Source organism: Podarcis liolepis, assembly GCF_965112155.1.
Source record: "Podarcis liolepis genome assembly, chromosome: 3".
NCBI lineage: Eukaryota > Metazoa > Chordata > Lepidosauria > Squamata > Lacertidae > Podarcis > Podarcis liolepis.
Window position 1 is genome coordinate 13,635,513 of NC_139557.1, and position 13,650 is coordinate 13,649,162.

Consider the following 13,650-nt stretch of genomic DNA (forward strand, 5'->3'; position numbering starts at 1 on the left):
TTGTTATTTTTAAAATGCCTCCACTGTAATAGTCTATCTGCTCCAGCATACAGTGGTACCTCGGGTTACATACGCTTCAGGTTACATATGCTTCAGGTTACAGACTCCGCTAACCCAGGAATATTGCTTCAGGTTACGAACTTTGCTTCAGGATGAGAACAGAACTCGTTCTCCGGCGGCGCAGCAGCAGCAGGAGGCCCCATTAGCTAAAGTGGTGCTTCAGGTTAAGAACAGTTTCAGGTTAAGAACGGACCTCCGGAACGAATTAAGTACTTACCCTGAGGTACCACTGTACTTTTCTCACAGTGGCCCACCAAAGGCCTATGGGAAGCTCTCAAGGAGGACATGTGTACCTTAATGCAGAACAGAGAATTGTAAGCAAATCTTAAATGCAGGCAACCCCCATTTTGCACACCATTCAAAGAATGTGCAACCATGCATGTGTGGGACAATTTGGATCCAGAAGAAGGCATAATGAAGCAGCGCATGCTTATGCGCAATCCGCCAACATGCGTAATGACCTGGAACACAACCCTCGTGCAAATCAAAGGTTGAGTGCAGCCTCTTGTGGCAAGGGGGAAACCCCCAAAGAGGCTCACTGTGAATATTAAACTGGTATGAATATTTATAACGCACCACTTTGAAAATGTTGTTTGCAGTTTAAAATACAAATTGTAAGAGCGGTAGACTTGTAATCTGGTGAACTGGGTTCGCTTCCCCGCTCCTCCACATGTAGCTGCTGGGTGACCTTGGGCTATTGAAGTCTCTCAGCCCCACTCACCTCACAGAGTGTTTGTTGTGGGGGAGGAAGGGAAAGGAGAATGTTAGCCTCTTTGAGACTCCTTAGGGTAGTGATAAAGTGGGATATCAAATCCAGATCCAAACTCCTCTTCCCCCTATCTTTTTTTAGGCAGCACAGATATATTAGAATCATAGAGTTGGAATAGACCACAAGGGCCATAGAGTCCAACCCCCTGCCAAGCAGGAAACTCTGATGGTCTCTGCAATGCTCTGGATGAAGTTCTCAGTAGATAGCATCACCAACATGTTCAACAGCTCCTCCACCATGGTGCTGAGAAAAAAATCTGATTCCACTATAGGCATGGGTGTGGTGTCTTATGATGAGCTGGTCTTTGAAAGGGCTCTCTGGCTGATGTTTTTGGAGCATCGTTTTGGCGTATTCTTTCCTCCTGTCTTTCAAAAGCTGCTCAATATTCAGGTCTGGCTGATCAGGTTCCAGTTATTTTTGCCTCCAGCCTCCCTTGAATGGCCCACACAAGCAAGAGCAGGCTTTGTACTGTTTCCACCTTGGCTGTAGCAGGATTGTTTTGACAGAGCAGGGAATTAGGGTTCACAATATGCTATATATGAAGGGGAGAGATGGAGACGGCCGAGTGTTTGAAATCACATTTACCGTAAATGGACACAAAACCTCTAAAACAAGCCAGATAGCAAAGATGTTTCCAATCTTTATATTATTGGGGTAGCAGCTGGGGAAGTTAAGATATCGGTTCCCCAGCACATAGTCCCTCTGGCACCTGCTGCCTTGTGATCCCCGAACAGATAGGACTTTGCAGGAGTGGGAGGCGGGAGATGTATTGGAATGAGAAGGCTGTATGTTAAACAGATTTCTTTCAAGTGGGCAGGGCGAATAAGTGTGTGAAAGGGGCTATTCACAAGGCTACACTGTTGTAATCTTGGCCAATTCAGCAGCAGCAGCAGTAAACAGCCTCCAGTTCTATAGTAGAAGCCCAATCACATATGCAAATAAGGATTTCCATAGTGGCCGTAAGTATGCATTGAACAGGTTGGGGAAACACACCCATCTGAATAGTGCTGGAAAGATATTGAAGTGAAAAGAGCAGTAACATGACCATGTCTGAGTCGATGGGCAACAGGTGTGTACCGACTTAATTCCACATTTTCCAAATGCAAATTCCCCTCCACCTACCACAGCCATTTAACATCCCCTGCTATTCCAAGCCTGCTCTTTGCTCACCTTGCTTAACCTTGCCCTCCGGCCCCCTGCCCCGTAGAGTTGGAAGAAGCAGAAATATTGAAGCCTTCAAAAGAACCCCCTTGTTTCCCAACATGTACTGAGCCTGCCCTCGCTGTGCCCTGAATCTACAGGCAACTATTCCCCTCTCCCTACCAATGGGAAATGGGAGGCTCTGTGACAGTTGTTTGTTTGAAGCCACACAAGCCCTTCTGGTTTTCTCTCCCATCACCACAGACACACACACACCCTACAAGGAAAGAAACACAGGGCAAGATGATGAAGACGGGATTTGTGTTTTTACAAACACATGCTCTACCAGTTACCCAGTTACCAGTTACTTGCCTTCTGCCAAAGTACAGAGAGGAAGGAACCTACTAATCGAGGTGTTGTTGACAGTGGCAGATCCACGTGTCCTGTGCATATCATGATGACAACAATGACATTTATTTTATTTTATTTTATTTTTGAAATGTTTTTTATTTGATTTTACAAGTATAGAGATATAACAATCTAACTATATACATCCACAGTTAAAGATTCCTCTGTATCTCTGGACTTCCACCTTCCCCTCCATGGGTCCTATTGTCTACTGCATATTTTTCAGTAGCCCATATTTTATATCACTCCATTGTCTCCATAATGCTCGCTATTATTGTCGTTATTGCAATTCTGCTAATGTTTTTATCTGCTTACAGTGGTCTCCAAGATATATTATAATTTTTTCCCATTCTTTATGAATTTTTGGGTTTTCTTGGTTCTTGATCTTTCCAGTCAGTTTTGCCATTTTGGCATAGTCCAACAGTTGAAATTACCATTCTTGTCTGGTAGCGACTTTGTCTTCTTTCCACCTCTGGGCTAGTAGCATCCGTGCAGCTGCTGTTGCATACATAAAAAGTCTTTTCTGCTCCCTTGGAATATCCGCAACTATAATTCCTAATAAAAATGCCTCTAGTTTGTTTGTTTTTTACAAAAGTTAATTTGAACATTTTTTTCATCTCATTATATATCATTTCCCAGACAACAATGACATTTATGTCCTCCAAGGGAGCTGAAGGTGGTAGCCATGGTTCTCTTCCCCATTTTATACTTACATCTACTTTGAGGTAGGTTAGGCTAAGAGACAGTGGCAAGGCCCAAGGTCACCAAGTTAGCTTCATAACTGAGTGGAGAATTGAATCTGAAGCCACCACAGGTGGTTGTGATGTGAGCCTCCAAAAGCTGCCCCTTCAAAATGCAACGGCCTATTAATCGATGCAAGACTCCAAACAGCCATCACACAAATCATAGTGTGAGTGAGTCATGGGGATAAGTTATGCTTAGAATTAAAACAAGGAGTTTCAGTTAGATGGAATGTGGAGTGCTGTGAGCATAATAGCTGGGAGATCATTTCCAGTTATCATCCCAATAGTAAAGGGACCCCTGACCATTAGGTCCAGTCGTGGCCGACTCTGGGGTTGCGGCGCTCATCTCGCATTACTGGCCGAGGGAGCAGCGTACAGCTTCCGGGTCATGTGGCCAGCATGACTAAACCACTTCTGGCGAACCGGAGCAGCGCACGGAAACGCCATTTACCTTCCCGCCGGAGCAGTACCTATTTATCTAATTGCACTTTGATGTGCTTTCAAATTGCTAGGTTGGCAGGAGCAGGGACCGAGCAACGGGAGCTCACCCCGTCGTGGGGATTCGAACAGCCGACCTTCTGATTGGCAAGCCCAAGAGGCTCGGTGGGCCTATTCATCGATGGCATCACTGTCTTTGCTCCCATGCGCTACTTGCTCTGAAGTTTGCATTGTGCCCTCCAGGGATGTAAGTGAAACTGTACATATGCAAGACTCCAAACAGCCATCACACAAATCGTAGTGCGAGTGAGTCATGGGGATAAGTTACGCTTAGAATTAAAACAAGGAGTTTCAATTAGTTGGAATGTGGAGTGCTGTGAGCATAATAGCTGGGAGATCATTTCCAGTTATCATCCCAATAGTAGCTACCAGTAAATAGTCATTCCCTCTGGTTCCCTCAGGCTTGGGTTTAGAGCTGAGCTAGAGCTTCAGTTAATGTGACCTAGGCCAGTTTACACCCGTCCAGAATTAGCTTTATATTTTAAAGCTCTTATCTCCATGTGGCTCGCAGAATCAAAGTGTTCTTTTGTTTTCATTTTATGTGCTGCTAGAGCCAAATGCTTTCTACTTTAATGAGAGACACGGAAGGAATTGCTATCATGCATTTTAAAGACACACATGTCAACCTCCTCTTCTGCCCCCGCATCTACACTTGGAATCGCTACAGCGCAGTATCCGAAGGTTCTTTTGATGCTCTCCCAGAAAGCCCTTTTTAATTTAATCTCTAATGGGATTAACAGCTTCATTAAGTTGTAAATCTGCCATATTCCAGCTGTTGTGGGAAACTGAACTTTCTGGATCAGAGGCGCGTTTCTTGCAGTTCTGAACGGGATGTCTGAAAATAGCCTTTTTTGCGGTCTTTATTTCCCTCTTTTCACGGCTACCTTCCAAAATATATCCTCGTTGGCAAATATTACCAATAGAGGGGAATGCCAGCTGACATTTTGGGTGAGGCAGGATCGCTGTAGCGACAGCCAGCAGTGCAACACTTTTTCTCTTGAGGTGATGGTCCAGTGTCTTTAAAACAGCACCCCAAAAATAAGGTGCTAGAGCTATAAGTACAGACATGTGCATGGCACCAGCAGCTGTGAAGATCCTGGCAAGTTACCGAGATAACAGTGATATTCACTTGGGTGTGGTGCCATATAAGTTGATTCTTCCCCAAGCACAGAATTTAAGAAACACAACAGAACTAGAACTGATCTCGCAGCTGTTATCTCCTAAGGCAGTGGTGGAGAACCTGTGTATTTCCATATCTTTCAGGACTCCCAACTCCCTTTAACACTGACCTGTAGAGGCCATGCTGGCTGAGGTTGGTGGGAGCCGAGAATCCATCAGTGTCTGGAGAGCCATATGTTTTTCTATCTCTGCACTAAAAACCAAGTAACTACCAGTCAGGTTTCTAGGTCTCAGAGTTTGACCTCAACTTTCCGGGGAGGTTGTCACCTCCTTCTCAAAGGTAAGCAGAAAAAATATATCAGAGCTAGAATCAAGGGGACATTCTACTTCCTGTATGGCTTGTTTAGTTTTAAGAGCATAGCAAACTGTCTAACACCTGATAGTAAGAGCTGTTCGACAGTGGAATTTGCTGCCAAGGAGTGTGGTGGAGTCTCCTTCTTTGGAGGTCTTTAAGCAGAAGCTTGACAACCATATGTCAGGAGTGCTCTGATGGTGTTTCCTGCTTGGCAGGGGGTTGGACTCGATGGCCCTTGTGGTCTCTTCCAACTCTATGATTCTATGATTCTATGACTTTTCTCGAGTCTAATGCGCCATTGAATCTAACATGCACCTCAATTTTCAGAACCTTGAAACTGTCAGCCTGATAGGAGATCCTACAGTCTGTGTACAGAGCCAGTATGGTGTAATGGTTAAGAGCGGTAGACTCATAATCTGGGGAACCGGGTTTGCGTCTCCGCTCCTCCACATGCAGCTGCTGGGTGACCTTGGGCCAGTCACACTTCTCTGAAGTCTCTCAGCCCCACTCACCTCACAGAGTGTTTGTTGTGGGGGAGGAAGGGAAAGGAGAATGTTAGCCGCTTTGAGACTCCATCGGGTAGTGATAAAGCGGGATATCAAATCCAAACTCCTCTTCTTCTTCTTCTGGAGTTGCTAAGTTGATTGGATGGCACCTTGTCTGCGTCTCCTTCCTGCAGCCAAGCTAGTGCCAAGCATATTGCTCTGCTTTGCTATGGACTACATCAGTGAGGCGGCGGTCCTCTGGGCAACCCACGACCTCCATACACACTGCCCAAGCTTGCACCCTGGGGAGGTCACTTCGGTGTTGCTAACGCAGCAGTTAGATTTCATCCCCAAAGGCACCCTCCATTGTCTCTTGAGATAGATGGATGTCAACAAATATATTTGTCCATGTAGCCCAGCGTTGCCTTCTCTGGCTAGCTAACAGCTGCATCTCTGAGGTCTTTTCCATTGGCTGCTCTTTTTTTTTTAAAAAAGATATTTATTAAAAGTTTAATAGTTACAGAAAAAAGAAGAAGAAAACAGTAAAAAGTTCACAATACATCAAAAATAAAGAGAAAAAAACAAAAAAAGAACAATACAACAAAACAACAAGAAAAGCAAAAACATTCAAAAAACACATCCAATATTTCTATATCTCTACCTTTCATTTACTTGTATCATCGACCTCCTCACACCTCCCTTTTTTGTATTCTTGTTCAATTAGCTATTTCAGCAAATCCTTTCCGTCTTTCTCAATTTTTGTTCTATAATTTATCTTAACACAATCTGACCTTAAATTTTACACTTTGGCCCATTAACAATCTATTTTTACTTAGTTCTTTATAACATTTCTGCTTAAACCATGTAACTTCATTCCAGCATCCTTCTAACATTCATTAATTTTACAATATTTCTGTAAATATACTTTGAATTTTTTCCAATCTTCTTCCACCAACTCTTCTCCCTGGTCTCGGATTCTGCCAGTCATTTCCGCCAATTCCATGTAGTCCATCAGCTTCATCTGCCATTCTTCCTCCATTGACTGCTCTCTGCTCCTTTCAATTAGAAGTGCAGGGGATTGCACACCATCATCATCATCATCATTTATTTATACCCCGCCCATCTGGCTGGGCTTCCCCAGCCACTCTGGGTGGCTTCCAACAAAATATTAAAATACAGTAATGCATCAAACATTGAAAGCCTCCCTAAACAGGGCTGCCTTGTTGTCTTCAACCAGGGATGTCTTCTAAAAGTCTGGTGGTTGTTTTTCTCTTTGACATCTGGTGGGAGGGCATTCCACAGGGCGGGTGCCACTACCAAGAAGGCCCTCTGCCTGGTTCCCTGCAACTTGGCTTCTCACAGTGAGGGAACCGCCGGAAGACCCTCGGTGCTGAACCTCAGTGTCCGGGTAGAACAATGGGGGTGGAGACGCTCCTTCAGATATACTGGACCAAGGCCATTTAGGGTTTTAAATGTCAGCACCAACATTTTGAATTGTGCTCGGAAACGTACATGAAGATACCGAACCCTCTGCTAACACTGGTTTCTGTTGGCTGGCATATCATTGTGCCTAAAAGTTCAGCTGTAGACCCAGAAGTCACTGGTTCCAATATGGCGTATGCCAGGCATAGGCAAACTCGGCTCTCCAGATGTTTTGGGACTACAATTCCCTGTTGGAACATGCCTGGAGGGCACACACAGCCCCCAGAATGAGACAGACCTCTCTGGGTGTCTTCCTGATGAAGCACAGCCCAGTTCACAAATAATTCCCGGAGCGCACCAGCGACATGTGCACGCTCACTTAGCAGAGTACAGCAGAAACGATCATGGAGCGTAGATGTGTGCATTCTAAGTGATTTGTTAAGCAATATAGACCAGTCTTGAAAGACCTACACTGGCTCCCAGTATATTTCCGAGCACAATTCAAAGTGTTGGTGCTGACCTTTGGTGCTGAGGCTGACCGTTGATGCTGAGGCTGACCTACCGGCCTCAGTCCAGTATACCTGAAGGAGCATCTCCACCTCCATCATTCTGCCCAGACACTGAGGTCCAGCGCCGAGGGCCTTCTGGCGGTTCCCTTGCTACAAGAAGCCAAGTTACAGGGAACCAGGCAGAGGTCCTTCTTGGTAGTGGCACCCGCCCTGTGGAACGCCCTCCCACCAGATGTCAAAGAGAAAAATAAATACCAAACTTAAATATATATATACCAAAAATAAATACCAAACTTTTAGAAGACATCTGAAGGCAGCCCTGTTTAGGGAAGCTTTTAATGTTTAATAGGTTATTGTATTTTAGTGTTCTGTTGGAAGCCGCCCAGAGTGGCTGAGGAAACCCAGCCAGATGGGCGGGGTATAAATTATTATTATTATTATTATTATTATTATTATTATTATTATTATTAAACAGGACAAAGCAATCATGGCATCCTCTCACTTCTACTCTGAGAGAGAGGGAGCAAGAAAGTACAAAAGTATAGTACAGCGGAAGAGAGATTAGAATCCTAGAATCATAGAGTTGGAAGAGACCACAAGGGCCATCGAGTCCAACCCCCTGCCAAGCAGGAAACACCATCAGAGCACTCCTGACATATGGTTGTCAAGCCTCTGCTTAAAGACCTCCAAAGTAGGAGACTCCGCCACACTCCTTGGCAGCAAATTCCACTGTCGAACAGCTCTTACTGTCAGGAAGTTCTTCCTAATGTTTAGGTGGAATCTTCTTTCTTGTAGTTTGGATCCATTGCTCCGTGTACGCTTGTCTGGAGCAGCAGAAAACAACCTTTCTCCCTCCTCTATGTGACATCCTTTTATATATTTGAACATGGCTATCATATCATCCCTTAACCTCCTCTTCTCCAGGCTCAACATGCCCAGCTCCCTTAGACTGACATCCGTTCTCGCACTTTCCAAGCCTGGAAAGTAAACACTGACATGTGATGTAACAATCACACTTCCAGCAACGGAGGAGTGAAATGCTAACATCCTCCATTATCCCTGACCACTGGTCCTGTTAGCTAGGGATGATGGGAGTTGTAGTCCCAAAACATCTGGAGGGCCGAGATTGCCTATGCCTGATGTATGCTATGAACTCCCTAGTATGGCCTAAGGGAAGTCACCGTTTCCCAGCCTCAGCCCTGCATCTGCAAAATGGGGAGAATAGTGGTGACATACCTTTCAAGAGGAAACCTATATTGTAAAATACTATTGCAGTGCAATAAGAAAATTGGAATTGGCTTGGGATAACATATGCTAAGCCCATTGAACGCTGTAAGGCTGTTGTCCCATACACGCCCTTAGCTGGGAGTGTGTGTCTCATTTAAGGCAATGGGGTTTGCTTTTGCGTAGACATCTATACAATTCAACAGCTAAATGGTACAGAAATGCAGAGAATGTTTTATTACTAGTAGGAGTGATAGTAAAGAAATCTATTCCTTCCTGGAAATTATGGCAGTACTATTTAAAGCAGCACCGGGGAATTAAAACTTTCTCTATTGCTGCAATAAGATTACAGCAAATTGCTGCTGAAACAGATAAGGGGACCTTGGAAAAAAGCAAGTTAACTTCTTGTATTTTGGTGGCTTTCCTTTCCCCTTACATAATTTATAGAAGATGTATCATAGAAAGCAAAGTGTGAGAGGGAAAGGGTCAGAAGGAGAGGGATCTTATTTTGTAAATTACAGGAGTGTTTGCACAAAGCCGAAGTAAAGGTGGTCATTGGCAACAAAGGAAAAACAGTAAATGAGTAATGAAAAATGTGTAATGCAGGATGAGAGTAGACTTTCCACGCATTGGCTGCAGAAAAGTTTACACTCTTAAGCAGTAAAAACAAACCATTAAGGCAGACCTGCGCTGTCAGGAAGTATAAAACAGTCCTTGAAGGCTCTGCAGTAACTGCGCACAAACATTTTCATAATGGAAATTAGGGAAGAAAATTGAACATCAACATACAGGGTACTAACTGAAGGATTAAAGTTGAGTTGTGCAAACAGCAATTAAGCAACCTCTTAACAATTTAGAGTTAAACAAAATAAAGAAACACCCGATTAGTGATTAATATTTTCTATTTCATACCCAGTCTCCCGCAATAATGACTTCATCTTGCAAAAGTGCGCAATGAAAGTGGGAGGCAGAACAGGATGAGACAGTGGTACCTCCGGTTACGAACTTAATCCATTCCTGAGGTCCGTTTGTAACCCGAAACCGCTCATAACATTAGGCGCACTTCTACTAATGGTGCCTTCCACTGCTGCCGCGCTGCCGGCGCGCGACTTCCACTCCCATCCCAGGACAAAGTTCGCAGCAAGGAGCATCTACTTCCAGGTTAGCAGAGCTCGTAACCCACAGTGTTCTTAAGGAGGACAGTAAATAAATAAATAAATTATTATTATTATTATTATTATTATTATTATTATTATTATTATTATATTTATTTATTTATACCCCGCCCATCTGGCTGAGTTTCCCCAGCCACTCTGGGTGGCTCCCAGTCAAGTGTTAAAAACAGTACAGCATTGAATATTAAAAACTTCCCTAAACAGGGCTGCCTTCAGATGTCTTTTAAAGATAGGATAGCTGCTTATTTCCTTCACATCTGAAGGGCGGGTGCCACTACCAAGAAGGCCCTCTGTCAGGTTCCCTGTAACCTCACTTCTCGCAATGAGGGAACCGCCAGAAGGCCCTCGGCACTGGACCTCAGCGTCCGGGTAGAACGATGGGGGTGGAGACGCTCCTTCAGGTATACTGGGCCGAGGCCGTTTAGGGCTTTAAAGGTCAGCACCAACACTTTGAATTGTGCTCAGAAACGTACTGAGAGCCAATGCAGATCTCTCAGGACTGGTGTTATGTGGCCCTGGCAGCCACTCCCAGTCACGTGTCTAGCTGCCGCATTCTGGATTAATTGCAGTTTCCGAGTCACCTTCAAAGGTAGCCCCACGTAGAGCGTATTGCAGTAGTCCAAGCGGGAGATAACTAGAGCATGCACCACTCTGGTGAGACACGAGGTTCCACTGTAAATACCAATTGGTATATAGCATATATACATCCCACAGACGTGAAGGCCTTGACTGAAACAAACTAGTTCACTGGCAACAGTGGCAGTTTCCACCAGAGTCAGGCCGGTGATGTATGTATAAGGCTCCTTCACACTGGAATCCCTCCAGTCTGTAACGTCTACATTTTTTATTCTATATGTGTCTGGCAAGCTAAAGATGCTACGTCCTGTGGTCATTTGTGTGAATTCTGTACGTGACATTTATTTGCACACAACCACCTTTAGGGCATGATAGGATGTCAGCGCAGAATTATTTGAAGCCACATTTGTCTTGTGCTGAAAGGATCGTGGAAAGAGATCCTAGATAAGATTAGGCACGTCGTGACAAATGAAGTGGCATCTGGTATCAACAGAGATGTACTCTATGCAATGATGCCCTACCGCCATGGCTTATATGTGTATGGCTGTTGCGCATGTTAAAAGGGAACAGGTTTAGCGAAGGCAACTGATGAGCAAAAGTCAAAATTCAGGCTGGATTCAACTAAACGGTTTTGCTAGCCGGAGCCAGCACAGGTCTGGCTAACATGACTGGGGCTTTCCCCCTCTAATTCCCATGTGCCTTAAAAAAAAAAAATCAGACCCCCCCCCCCAGAACAATGTGCAGTGAGGGAGGAGAGAAGAGATGGTCCCATCTGGAAATTGGAAGTGTTTATTCTAACAGAACCATTGCAATAGTGTGGCCAGAGGTCAGGGCCGTCTTTAGCAGATGTGGTGCTGGGGTGCAAATATCCACCCAGAGCCCCCAAATTACCATGGATGGGGGGTGGCAAAGCTGCACACTGCCAGCCATGGGGGGAGGCGCAACTCTCCCCCATGCCGCTGAGGGAGAGCATTCCCTGCAGAGGCTTGGGAGGGAAGTTGCACGTGCGCCAGCCATATGGTTGACGGGATGCAGCTGGCGAGCATGCAGGGAAAGAAAGGGGAGGCTGCCGTCAAAGCCGCGCAGCTCCCCCACTCGCTGAGAGCCCGGCGCCCTGGCGCAAAGCACCACTAAGCCCTATGGGAAAGACAGCTCTGCCAGAGGCGTACCTAGGGGTTGGTGAGACTAGCCCCCACTGGGGGTGCAAAAACCACCTATCTGACTATGGGGTGTCTGACATCAGTGTGCAGCAAGTGTTGGGGCAAGATCATATGTGAGAGAAGCTTCCTGTCCTTCTTACACTGCGGCATAAAGGCATGCAGTTTTTTTCATCCTGCCTGTCACTGTGGACACTTCAAATACTTGGGTCGTTTAAAATGTAGTAATTTCTATGTGATTGGGGCAGGGGCACTGATACAGCTGCTTTCAAGGTACCCTAGGCATGCCTTTGACATTGAATCCCACCCAGAATAATTCTGCAGGCTTTCCCTTATCCTGAACTCAAGTTTGCTGTAAAAAATGAAATATGAGGACAGTTGGCTCTCAGCCCTAAGTTGAACTTCATGGAGTGAGCTATAGGCACGATAAACAAATGAATCAATTGCTAATTGGCATTGTTACTAGTTCTGTCTGCTTTTTATACAGTATTTTACTGGGTCCTGATTCATGCATGTTCAACATCAAACGGACTACAAATGAATGGGTTGATGGGGAGGGCTGTGAAAATCTCACCATGCTTTTGCTTTGGCACTGTCACATTCTTTAATATAATAATGGAACTAGAATAATGGGCAAGATATATTTAAAATTTTAAAAAAACTGAAATCCAATTATCTTCTCTCTGCTCACAACCTATATGGAATTTGTATGTCGTTCAGAAATGTTGCCAGTTTGGTTGATTTCCAATGGTTAGAGTTGATTTGTGGACGGTGCATTGAGCCTCTTTTGTTTTAGCAATGCTACCCACCCAAAACCCCTTGAAATGGGATCAAAATCACCCTGAAAATCATGTGCATCTCTCCAACTGGACTTAACAGAACCCTCAGAAAACCTACAGCCCCACCTCCTGTAGTTCCATCTCCTTTTAAATTTGAAATTCTGAACTTCCATTTCCCCTCTTAGTTCTTAGTATCCTTAGCACTAAAGAATTCCAGACAGTCTGTGGAATGATTCGGCAAAGCATGTTATGGGCTTTTTCTGCTTGTGCAAATTGAATTTGGAGGTAGTGAAGTGGCAGGCTGAACAGTTCCCCACAAGCAAGGCCCAGACATCCGTCCTAACATCCCATTGCACACATTTCTGACAGACAGTTTGCAGTGGTGTACAAACTGGATTCATGAAGCAGCAATCAGAAGACCTATTCAATCCAGTCAGAAGAAACTGTCACCACAAGTGGTAAATGACCTACAAATGTGTAAAAGTTTCTGAGTACAGTGGTACCTCGGGTTACATATGCTTCAGGTTACATACGCTTCAGATTACAGACTCCGCTAACCCAGAAATATTACCTCGGGTTAAGAATTTTGCTTCAGGATGAGAACAGAAATCATGCTCTGGCGGCGCGGCGGCGGCAGGAGACCGCATTAGTGGTGTTTCAGGTTAAGAACGGACCTCCAGAATGAATTAAGTACTTAACCCGAGGTACCACTGTACTGTTTATTGCTAAGAACCGGGGGGGGGGGGGGACAAATCGCTATTCCAAACATGAATGACATGAAGAAAGAGTTACTCAGAAACAAATGTATAAGATCTTCCTTGCCATTTTACCAGAAATGAAACGACAGATCTTTTGAGGTCACCTCCGATCAAATTATTGCAGGCTATATTTACATATTAAATGAGCACTGCACCTTCTTGCTTACCAAAAAATATTCATGAATGAAGGTTTCACAACACTGCATGAATATTCTCCAGTACTTCCGGGTCTTAACCTTCTATAACATCCCTTCTCTGTGTCCTCCAAGCCTCCCTTTTGGATGGTTATGATGCTAACAAGCTTTCAACAAAACTGGTTTAAGAAAGTATTCAGAAATTCCAAAATTGCTGTTATAAATGAGCCAATATCCCAGATCACACCCACACCATACATTTAAAGCGCATGGCGTTCCACAAATAATCCTGAGCATGGCAGTCTGTTAAGGGTGCTGAGAAGTGTAGCTCTTTGCAGA